The sequence below is a fragment of the Microtus oregoni genome, unplaced genomic scaffold (assembly GCF_018167655.1).
Source record: "Microtus oregoni isolate MIOR12 unplaced genomic scaffold, Mior012 000009F_ref0000495, whole genome shotgun sequence".
Lineage (NCBI taxonomy): Eukaryota > Metazoa > Chordata > Mammalia > Rodentia > Cricetidae > Microtus > Microtus oregoni.
This window is the reverse complement of record NW_024543068.1, coordinates 22,646,603-22,659,684: the sequence shown is the minus strand read 5'-3', so window position 1 is coordinate 22,659,684 and position 13,082 is coordinate 22,646,603.

Sequence of the window (13,082 nt, the reverse complement as noted above, 5' to 3'; positions counted from 1 at the left end):
TGAGGGCTGCTGAGAAGCCAAGGACAATGGCACTGGGTTTTGATCCTACTGCTTGTACTGGCTTTGTGGGAGCCTAGCCTGTTTGGATGCTCACCTTCCTAGACCTGGATGGAGGGGGGAGGACCTTGGACTGCCCACAGGGCTGGGAACCCTGACTGCTCTTCGGACTGGAGGGGGGGGGAGGAGTGGGGTGTGGAGACTGGGGGGAGGGGGAGGGAAAAGGGAGGTGGGGAGGAGGCGGAATTTTAATAAAAAATAAATAAATAAAAGTCCCTCTCTTCCTTGCCTCCTCTTCTGCCTTTTTCTTTCATGTTCCCCTTCCTCCTTATCGCTTGCCACAGAAGTACTGTCTAGGAAGAATTTCTGGAGTGAACAAGTCCAACACCTGCATCATCCCTTATGTGTGGACCCCTGTGCCTGTTTATGGCCTGGCTTTTACCACCTGGAGGCCATTCCACCACAAACAGTTAAACTTCTGGATAAGTCAATTTTATACTGCAGTCAAAATGAGTATTCAAAAGGCTATGCTTTATGGGTTAAATATGTATTTTTTTTAATGCCAAAATGGTCTAGATTATACTGTAGGCAAAGAAAAGCTCATGCTATAAATTTCAACAACTGAGCCAGAACAAAGGAGTTTCTTTAGAGCCATGGTTCTCAACCTGTAGGTCATGACCTTTAGGAGGTTGAAGGACCCTGTCACAGAGGTCTCCTAAGGCCATCAGAAAACAGAGATATTTACATTATGATTCAGAACAGTAGCAAAATTACAGTTATTAAGTAACAACAAAAATAATTTTATGGTTGGGGTCACTACTCTGTTAAAGGGTTGCAGCATTAGAAAGGTAGAGAACCATTTGCCTTAGATGATCAGGTAAGGTAACAGTAGAAAAGGCTCCATAGACAGGTTGGTAAGAAACAAAGTTTACACTTTATAAGCATCTTATTTGCATATTTTGATTAAAAGGCCTGCAATGCCTTAGGTACAGCCCTTGGCTAAGCAAGGAGCTGGTGGCTAGCTGAGGCTGGTTAAGCAGGCCACGTTGCTTCTCTTTGTGCTCAACCTGAAGTCATTCTACCACCTTCTTGCTATGTCTCAGCCTTCTAAAATGCATTATCACTGTGTTGGGAGAAAATCCTGCAGGGAGCTTTCTGCAGACTGAAGATATTATCTCTTCATGGATCTGTCAGCTGGCCAGGGGATAACATCTGGCAGAACAGCTGGTAAGATGGCACACACAATCTGCCACTGAGGAGAAGAGCCTCAGTTACTGGTAAATTAGATGACATACTTGCCACCAATGCAAACCTGCCTGGAACTTATTGTGCTCTTCCAAAATGTGATCTTGAGGTCAACTATTCAACATAGAATATCTAACAGACAGGTGGTCCTCCTCCTTCCTTCATTGGGTTCCTTCCGTCATTCCAATCCACTAAAAAGAATTCGTTCATTATTCCAAACAAAAATGTATTATATAAATATTATATATTATGTGTAATATATTATATATAACATATATGCAATATATTGCATCTATTATATTATACATGGCATATCATAAATGTTATTTATAGCATAAATATGATATCATAATATCATATATCATAGTATATAATACATATCAATATATTTATATAATATATTTATATCACACATTATAATATATACCAACATTAACTTCATTTAATATATTCATATCATATATTATAATATATCAATATTATATTTATATATTATATAATTATATTAATTTATATGTTTAACTCATAATATATAAATATATTATAACAATTACAAAGACTATATATTATAAATATAACTATATTATATGTATATACCTTACATGTAATGCATATTACATATATATTTTTTATTTTGTGTTACAGTGTAAAGAAGCATCAAGAAGGGGAAGCATTGAGCATGCAGCTTGGATGGTAGGTGGTCAATGGATGCTGTTTCTGCTGTGTTGTTATTGCATCAGGAATGCTCTGGTCCCTGTGTAACCCAGAGTGTCATTGTATGGTGGGGTGGTGAGCTTTTGTGCGAGGTCATGAGATTAGAGAATGGGTGGGTCAAATAGCATTTTGCTGTTCCTGTGACTTAAGTGATACCGTGTTGTTGGGATAATAAAATAACTCTTCTTACTGGCAACACAATGAAGGAAGAAAGACTCTTCTGGTTATCTATTAGGTGTATTTGCTCTGCGGTGAGCAGTTGACCCAAGATCACAGACCATCAGTCCAGACTTTGTTATGATGATATGTGGTACCCTCTTTTAAAGCTTCTCCAACCAGAATGTTAATTCTTCACTTATTGCTTTCTTTTTCTTTACAAGTTGCTATTTTACTATGTTGTCAAAGTTTCCTTTTTACAATTTTTATTAATTCTTTGAGAATTTCATAGAAGATATTTTGATCATATCCATCTTCCTCCTCAATTTCTCCCACATTCTCCCCCTCTGCCCTTATCCACACAACTTCATGTTCTCTCTATCTCTATATTTTTATCTCCCTCACCCCCTTTTTCCCCCTTTCCTCCCAATCAAGTCCAGTTTGTGTTGACTGACTGCTCTTGTGTATGGAGCCTGTTCTGGAACGTGGCCAATATAGCAGATGTGACTCCATTAAAGAAAACTGACTTTCTTTCTCTTAAACAGCAACCTTAGGTGGAGGTGGAACTTTGTGCCCACTTCCCCTCCTCCATGCTTGGATTTTTTTCTGGTTTGAGCTTGTGTGACTTTTGTGCACGCTGTCACAATCCCTGAATTCACATGCACATCTTTCCTGTTGTATCTGGAAAACACCATTTCCTTGAAATCTTTCATTGTCTCTGGCTTTAAAAAACCCTTCTGTAGGGATAAGTCCCGCCCCTTAAGGGGCGTGTTCGCCTCGGGCTAATGTCTGCCTATAAATTTGGCGAGCAAGCTCCGAGCTGCTCGCTTCTGCTTTCCTGGTCTCCGCGGGAACGGTGGTTCTGTAAGTCTATTTCTACATTAAAGCTATATATATATATATATATATATATATATATATATATATATTTACACTCTGTCTGCATTCGTTTACGCCGCTACACCCTTCTCTCCTCTCTTCTGCATACATCTCTGAACCTTGAAGATACAGATGTCATGTAGACATCCCATTTAGTACTGAGTACTCTGAGGTCTCATTTTTGCTCATTGTTGACTAGTTGCCAGTCTCTGTGTAAATTGCCTTCTACCTCAAGAATATTCTCAAATGAGAATAATTCACTGACCTATGGGTATAGCAAGAAGTCATTAGGAGATATTTTATTACTGTGTCTATTTAACAGAGGAATAGTAGCAGATTTTCCTCTAGGCCCATGATCTATCTAACCCCAGGCCCTTGACCCTACTGACAGTGTCAGGTGTGGGTTCCATCTAGTGGAGTGTGACTTTAATACATTTAAAAAGTGTTTATTACTTCCATATAAGATTTGTGCCAGAATACTGGCATTAGTGGTGGTATCTGGCCAGGTAGGTCATTCTTGTGGCTCTCAGAGCACACAGCTGGGTTCGCAGCCAGATGGGGTGACTCCATCATCTTTTCCCTTGCTATGATCCAATAAAATCGCAACCCATCGCTTCCCTCCTCCCTTACTTATCTTGAAGCCCCAGATGAGCCAGGCTTCATTCCTATGAGATGAAATATCGTTTGGTTAATTGAGCCCAATACACTTTGCTGAACAGCCAGGCCAGGGTGCACTGTGGCAGAAAGGATTAGTTGTGTTACTCTTGGGCAGGTGGCTTCCAGCCCAGCATTCTGGAGGGTTCTGGAGTGTCGTGTGTCAAAGACCTAGGTCAGTGGGCTGCAGCTCTGCTTGTTTCCACCAGTGGGCTTCTTGGGTGAGGGAACTGGACATCTAACCATTGCCTGCTCCTCCCCAGCAGGGAAGAGAGCTATAGCTTTCTAACTATAAGCATTCTTTTAGGGATTTTCTTTGGATGCCCTGGAGCAGAAGGTGTAAGACTTTGCGCGGCATTGAGGGAGCTAGGGCTCCAAACCACTGTACCACAGATGGGGTAGTAGCTTAAACAGCAGGCATCTGAGCTCAAAAGGATCATTCTGAAGTCGAGAGGTCCAAAATCAAGGTGTTGGTGGGGCTGCGTTTTGATGCGCTCTCTTTCTATGCTTGACCGTTATGTGTTGGTGTTTTCCACACCTTCACCGTGTCTTTCCTGTTGTGTGTCTGTGTCCTATTTCTTCTTGGAAGCATGATTCTCTTGTGGCTCCACCCAAATGACCTTCTTTCCCTTTTTGCTGGTCCTATGTCCAATTACATCTTAGTGCACTGGGAGTTAGATAGCACAACATACTGAGGGAAGTCACAATTTAGTTCCCATCACACACGTAAGTGCTGTGGTGGGTGATTAGTGAATGTGCCGTGTTAGCAGTGTGTAGTTTCCATTTTCACATCTAACACATACATACTTTCCACCTACTTTTAGAGCTCCTTGCACGCTGGACCTACGGGCACTGGGACATTCTGTCTACTCCGTGTCTTTCTACACGTGAAGGAACTGACCATTGAGCACCTGATGATTAATTTGTCACGAATCCATTCTTTATCTTTTTCTCTGTGTGTATGGTTTCTGGGAAGCCTGTGCCTTCTGGGCTCTTGCTTCCTTCCTTGGTCCTGCCTCGCTCCCAGGCGGTGTTTGTGCCCCTCTGTGAAGGAAAAGTTTCTTCTTCAATGTTCTCCTTGAAGAAATGGGGCCCCAGCTTGCTGAGCAGAGCTGTGTGTGTGGTTTTTTTTTTTCTCTGCTCACTTGCTTTTCTGTCACCAGATTGCTCTGGGAGCAGTGATGCTCTTAATTAAGCTGAGATCTGAGGTGCTTAAAATGCAGAATTCACAGGCAAGCTGGCCGACGCCTGAGGCTTGAAAGAGATGCTTTTAATCCTCAGAACTCTAGATGTGTCGCACTGTAAATGCTACCCCAGTTCGACTTGACTTAGCTTACAGGACCAAAGTGTAGACTAGACACATTTGAAATGAGGAGGGGGAGTTACACTTTTTATCTTCCCCATGCTATTAGGTAGCTGAAAAACTGTGGCATTAAGGAAAAAACATGGAGAACCTCTCTGTGTACCTGTTCTACCATGGGAAAGTAGCCCCAATTTAATGAAAGAATGAGTATAGGTCTGTGGAGAGAGTTAAGCTTGTAAATTGCTTGCTGGGACAGCATGAGAACATGAGTTTGATTCCTAGCACCAACATATAGACAGAACATGGGGATGTATGCTTATAATCCCAGAATCAGGGCTGGTGAGAAAGGAGGCTATCTGAGCCACATCACCAGCCAGCCAGGCCAATCTCTAGACTCCAGGAGATATTTATTCTTTTCCATGCATGGGCAGCCTGTATGTGGGGGTTCTGTTGAACTTGTCCATATTGGGATTCATGATCTAAGTTGATGAGGATGACAACCAGATTTGTGTCAAAAACGTAGGTGGTTGCCTCCTGAGGAGTGAAGAGGTGTTGGAAAGGTAGGAAAGATGAAGGAGCAAAGAGGTTTCTTTTTTGTTTGTTTTGTTTTTATTTTTTAAAAAGTTTTCTTTTGGGTGGGCGCAGCAAGCATGAAAGGTATATATGGGAGGACTAGGGGATGAGTGGAATTGGGGTGCATGATGTGAAATTTCCAATAAATCAATAAAGAAATTATGTTGAATTAAAAAAGAAGGAATAGCAAGAATCGTAGGTGTAGTAGTATGGGGCTCCTGGTACTGCCAAACTGTCCATTTTTCTCTTGCTCACACCCAATTGGACTGGACTCACCATGGCCTCTGCTTATACATAAAGTATTTGTGTAACTCGCTAGGTCAGTGGTTCTCAACCTGTGGGTCACGACCCCTTGGGCAAGTCAAACAACCCTTTTACAGGGGCTGCCCAAGATCATCAGAAAACATGGATATTTACATTACAGTTTGTACCAGTAGCAGAATTACAGTTATCAAGTAGTAATGAAAATAATTTTATGGACTAGATCAGCACAACATGAGGACCTGTATTAAAGGGTCACAACATTAGGATGATTGTGAACAATTGCTGGAGTTTAGACCATGATGAGCGGGCCAATTATATGTTTTTCCCTCCCCTCTTAACTTTTTTCCTCTCTTCATTCCTTCTCTCACCCCCAACTCTTTCTTCTTTCCTATTATCATCTACCTACCTAGTTACCTAGTTACATATCTGTCTACCTAATTCTTTTCCTACTGTGATAAAAGTTGAACATTTATTCCATTTATTACTGGTAAAAAACAAAAGCCTAGGTATCCAAACCCTCAACACTTTGCACTAAAGAGCAATCTCCTTGAATGAGCAAAATATGTGATCTCCACCCTCATGGAGAGGACGTTCAAAGTGCACATGTATAGGACACCAAGTCATAGACCACACTCACAGAGTGTGGGTTTAGAGAAGGTGCTGTGTTCCTTCCCCACACAACAGGGCCTTGGGGAAAGCCTCAGATCAATCTATTCTCAACACCTGCATTTATGACTCAGTGAACATCACGGACAAGGGGGTGGGAAGACTATAAAAGCCAGAAACCAGGAAGTCCTCAGTACAACTGTCTTTGAGAGGTGGCTGCATAAACATGACCAGAATAATGGCAATAGTACATATCGATGTGAAAAGCGGGGATTTCCCAGGGGTACCACTACTAAACAAAGAACTATGGGCAACTAATGCCTTCTGAAAGAAGAAAATGATTCTCCTAGAGTTGAGGCCCCCTCATGGGTTGTCCAGTGCAGGGTAGTCAGCCCTGAAATCATAGACACAAACAGCAGAAACAGCCTTAGCAATTGCATTTACGTATTTGTGCATATGCAAACATAAAGATATGTGTGCAATAATAACATGCTAAGTAAAAGAAGCTATCAACTTGAGAGTGATGGGGAACATGGAAGGGGTTGGAGAAAGAGTAGCCGAGAAAGGCTAGGTGGAAAGGAAGGTGATGTAATTCTCTTTCAATTAAAATCATATTTTTTTTTAAAAGACAGATATCTGGTCAACATACTTATTTCCGAAAACAAACCTCACATGATTGCCAAAAAGATAAACAGAAAAATACATGGCATTTGCCATTTTTTTTGTGAGTAAAATAAAAAGGAGACATCTCCACTGAAAACTGAAGCAGCCTACTATTCAATGTGCCATTGCAGAAGAAAGGAACAGGCAAGTTAAACCTGGAAAAATGTGGTCAACACACCAGCCCCATCAGCTGCAGTAGGGATCTTCAGGGCAGTATGCAGAACAAGCCTTCTTAATTGACCCTGGCCTCACCATCTGGAGGGTCAGGCGCTGCTCCAATTAAGAAAGGAAAGATAATGTCCAGACACCGAAAAGACATGTGAAGTACATAAACAGAGTGTTCTAGCCAAACAGAGGGTGAAATAACATTAGATGCCACCTGACTGGCCCCTAGGCCTCTAGGTACCCTGAAATTTCCACCTCATTGCTTCTTTTTAAGTACCAGAAAGTAGGCCTACCCTAAGGAACGGAGTAGCCTGATTTTTGAAAACTACCAGAATACCGTCTACCTTTTAATGAATATAACCTCATTAATGTTAAGTAAGCCTTGATTTCAAAATGACAACCCCCCTGTGTGAAGGGAGCCCTTCAGCAGTCAGAACCAACACTTGGTGTAACGAACAATTTCCCACCAGATAGTAGTTTAGTCTTGGGTAGAAAAGCAGGAAATGACCCAGGCTTGTGCCAAAGGAGAGTCCTGGGATGGAGACTAGGACAGCTGTGAGGGTAAGGAAGGTTTTGAGGCTCTCTGGCTGACTGTATCACCTGCATGGAGGTTCGGGGCATGGCTAAGGGAGCAATGAATGAGTAGTTTTTGTTGTTTTATTTGCATGTGTGCGAGCATGCATGAAGTGATGAGAGGGCAGCATTCGCAGATTCACAATGCAGATAGGATAGAGATGGGGCTAAAAGGCTTACTCCAACCAAGATCTACCTAAGGCTGCCACAAAATGTTTTGTGATCAACCTAAGAAATCGTGAGAAACTGAGCCCATGTCTATAAGACAAACAACTGCCTGGCTATCTCACTGGGATGGATGGACTTTTATAACAAGTGGAACAGACTTTTATAACACTGGGACACACTTTTATAAGTTTTTATAAGACTTTTATATTAGGGAGTTGGAACACAACCTAGTACATTGCTAGTGCTTTGAAGTGACTTAGTAAAAGGACACACTGTGATAAGGATGTAGGTTAGGAATATATGTACATTTACATCTAGGTGGGGATAAAAATGACCCAGAAAGATAGAGTAGGGGCTGGGATATGGCTCAGTTGGTAAAGTGTTGGTTAAGGAACCATGAACCTGAGTTCTATCCCCAGCATTATATAAGAACCATGTAGGATGTAATCTGTAGCCACAGTCCTGGGAAAGGCAGGTGGAACCCACTGGCCAGTCAGTGGAGCCTAATTGGTGAGCTTTAGGTTTATTGAGAGACCTGGCTCAGAAAACTATGCTAGTTGTCTCCCCTCCTTTAAGATCTTTTCTCTCCCCACCAAAGACCCCTTTATAGTTTCCCGAATTCTCTAAGTACTCCCAGCTAAACACATGAACCTAGTGCCAGGGACCATGTGAGTAAGGCTATGCCATCATCTTTATTCTGGGTCTGAGTGACATCACACTGTATGTTTTCCATCTTCAGACCTGAAAACTTCATTTTTATTTACAACTAGATGAAATTTCACTGTGCACATATACCATCTTCATCCGTTGGTGGACATCAAGGCTGATTCCCTGTCCTAGTTACTGTGAATGGAAACTCAGCAAACATGGATGAGCATGTCTATCTGCAGTGGGAAGAGCCCTTAGGGTATATGTCCAGGAGTGGTATAACTGGGTCATATGGTAGAAATGTTTATTGTTTTGTGAGGAACCTCAATACTGATTTCTAGGGTGGTCGCATCCATTTGTACTTTCACCAACAGTGCACGAGGACTCTCCTCCCCCCACATATTTGCCATCACGTCTTCTGGATGTGCAGGGCCGCTGTACGTGCGAATCCACTGCAGATGTGGCTGCTTGCACAAGCCCAAGCCAGTCAGGGTCCTTAGATGAACTTGTGTTAAGAAATTTATGTGGCCAAGCAGTGGTGGCGCATGCTTTTAATCCCAGCACTGGGGAGGCAGAGGCAGGCGAATCTCTGTAGTTCGAGGCCAGCCTGGTCTACAAGAGCTAGCTCCAGGACAGGCTCCAAAGCTACAGAAAAATCCTGTCTTGAAAAACAAAAAAAGAAAAAAAATTATATGGCTACATTTAAAATACAAGTATACAATATGTGAAAAATCATATGCCAACATGTAAGACACACTAACATAATTTTACCTTCCATAAAAGGTATTTGCATCATATCTGAGAGATCCTCTGAATATGGTCCCCTCCCCCATTTTTCTGTTCACCTTCCCCATTCCTTCACTTTCTTCTCCTCCCCTCCTCTTCTTTTTCCCACTCCTTTTCTTCTTTCTCACTTCCTTCCCCTTTTCTACCCTCCCTCCCCTTATTCTTTTTTCTTTCTTTTCCTCCATTCTTTTTATTATAGCCATTTGATTCAAGATTTTCAAATTATCAGAGTATCAACATAAATGATACTTTTATCCAAGAACACCCACTTTGCCTTATTGACCATTAATGATATCAGAATATGATTCCATAATTTTTAGTTATGTCTGTCAAAAATTTCATTTCAGACATCCTGCAGTGTAATTATTTTCACATGAAACCTTCCCCCATTGCAGGCTTTGGCTTCATCACCTGCTTCTGGTGTTTGACTCTGGCACAGGCTGAGAACATGGCAAGGTGCTTCTGTTCTTCTTACTGGTCATTACCAGCCACTTTTCGTGTTCCTCTCATGATGTGAACAGGTTGGGCTAGTCTCCTTGAATCAGATGGGCCTTTGTGTGTTCCTGGCTGCAGCATCTTATGTACACCCTTTCCTACTTCTAGTGACCCCACTCTCTTAGTTATTCTCCACAGCTTCCAGGCCTGGGCTCTGGGGGTAGGTTGTGATTTGGCCTCTGTGGCTTTGGAATGCAGGCAGGTAGATAGCTATGAAACAGATACATGACAGTAAACTAGTCCTAGTGTTATTTACCCATTTTTTAACCTGCCTAACAAAATACCCATCCCCAGAAGGAGATGTGATATGACTGACTTCTGTCTGGATTTACTCACCCCTTCATGAACTACTCTGTAGATCAACCATTGTACTGAATACTGGTAATGAAGCAGTGATGTCTGGCCTCAGTGTGTCTATGGTTTACTTGGGAGACAGGAATAATTTGGAAGCATACGGTAGTGATGCCTTAAAAGTAAGAAAGGGAGGTTTGAGGTGCAAATGATGGAGGTCAGAGAAATGTTCAGGGAAAGTCACCAGGATTAGAGGTAGTGAAGGATGTTGGCCTAGCAGAGAATATAGGATCCCTGGTACAGGGACTGTTCCTTGCATAGTCACAAAAACTTGTTACCTAGTCGAGGCAGCAGAAAGAGATCCATCAAGTCCAGGATTAGAGGAATAGTGAAGCCACGGAAGGAAGCTTGTAATAAAGAACTGTGGACAGCCTTAGCAGTGGCAAGAGTCATGAGCATAATCTATGTGATTAGATGTTCACAGAGGTAAAGAGGACCATGGTGTATGTGTATAGGGTGAGGGATGGACTAGATGTGCCCGGAGTGAGAAAGACCATGGTAGGTATGTACAGGGTGATGTATGGTGATCAACACTGGAAGTCAGAAAAGGCACCACATTCAGGATGAAGAGGAAGAAATAGACGTGAGAGCTTTTGATTCTTTCCAAGAAAGATTGATACTATTCATTGACCGAGCATGGGTACAGTGAGGGGTCACTGAGGACTCTCTGGCTTCTGGCTCCTGGTTTGGTAGATAGAATAGAGAGGCAGAGAAATATTAGAATGAAAGGTGGCTTCAATTTTGGATGTGTGGTGTTTGAATTCCTTGTGGGCTGGTTTGGAAAGATGTTCATAAGCACTAGAATCAACTAAATCACTGGAGCGTGAAGAAGGCTACAAATACAGACCAAGGTGGATGTAGCACATCAAGTCTATTGATGCTCTGACAGGAAGTGACATCACTTAAGCACCCCGTGAGAACAAGTGATACCACTGTTTTTGTGTACAGATTCAAGAGATCTTGATAACACTTATGATGTCATTACAAACACATTGACAAATAAATAAGGCCTTTGCTATCAGCCTGTTTTGAGTTTTGCTTCAGAATGTGTAGGCTGAGGTGGCAAATAACATCTCAAGGTCCCTTCCCACACAATGATGCTTCTGAGGTCCCGTGAATAAGGGGGCGTTGGGAAGTGCAGCTTTGTTCTACAGTTTCAGAGGTAGGCCAGCACAAAAAACAGAGTCAGCGCTGAGATTGCCATCTCCTCCCCCCTCCTACCTCAGCCTTTACTGATTTTGGAAATCATATTGCTCATTATCTGGGTCAAGGACTTGAGAAGAAAGGACTAAGCAGCTTGGTGCGAAACAGCATGTTCAGATGGTTGCACTAGCTCCCCCAAACCACTCACCCAAAGAAAGTAGAAGATCAACACAAAGAAAGTTCTCCTCAGCAGATGGCTCTCTATTTTTTCCCATGTCCTTTAAACTTAGCTGTTTTGAAACCCAACCAGAACTCTTTAGTAAGTAGGTGACAATAAAGCTACTTTTATTGTCCTGTTTCTTTAGTCCTTCCCCTGTCAGAACTAAATCCTTTAGGGAAAGAATAAGATACCCTTACCCTTAGTGTTTGAGTCTCTTCAATTTGTCTACAGCCTGGTAAAAGAAAAATTGCAAGCTGACTGCTTGTAATTGGACGAACAGCTGGGGCTGGGCTCTTCCCTGGGGAAGATAATTCCTCCTGCTCTCAGTGTTCCCCGAGTTCTTTGTCTAGTACTGAGGTCCTATGAGCCTTTTCCCTTTCATATCAGCATGTCCATTGGTGGTGTCATTGTTCAGGTCTTGTTTAGGCAGCTATGTTGATAGGTATACATTTAACTATATATGTTACAACAATTAAAGAAAAAGAGGCCATGAATTTGTGAGGATACAAGACAAGGGGTGGTACATGGGAGGAGTAGGAGGGAGGAGGAAATGATGTGATTATATCATACTTTCAAAAGTAAAACAGTATTGTAAGTTAAAAACAAGCAAACCAATGATTCCTCATCAAATGAATAGATAAATAAAATATGACGTGTCCATGCGATAGGGTAATTTTAGCCTTAAGGAAATTCTCATTTCCATTCAAGCTACAACATGGATGAACGTCAAAGGCACAGTACAAGTTGAATAAGCCATTCACAAAAGAACAAGCCCTGTGCTACTCCTCTCATGTGCCTTGTGCCTAAAGAAGGAAAAATTACAGTGACATGAATGGAATCATGATTGACAGAGGCTAAGATCAGGTGGTAGGGTGAATTATGGATTAATATGCAATAAGGAGTTTCATCTTAGGATTATGAAAAAGTTCTAGGGATGGAGGATGTGGGATGCCCTTCTATATGCTGTGATTGTCTTTCATTACCATTGGTTAATAAAGAAAATAATTTGAGCAATAGCCAAGCAGAATAGAACCAGACAGACAGAAAATGCAAGTAAAGATACAGGTAAAAAGAAGGCTGAGTCTGGGATATGCCAGCATTTGCTGGGGAAGCAAGATGGTATGTAACAAGCCACAAGCCCTATGGTAGAATGTAGAGTAATAGAAGGATTATGGATACTTGTCTTTTTTAGTGTGTTGGTTACAAGTTGTTATGGATAATGGTCAGGAAAAAAGTGAAACAAATAAAATTAGATCCAAGATCCTTGTTTTGAAAACAAAAAAGGAGAATATAGATATGATAGGTTAGAATATAAATATGAAAGGGTAGATTATTAAATATACTCTGAAAAGAAAGGAGGATATAGATAAGATCTTCTTTTGAAAAGAATAAAAGACTGTACAGTGGTGGCACATGCCTTTATTCCCAGCACTTGAGAGCAGAGACAGGTGGATATCTGTGAGTTTGAGGTCAGCCTGA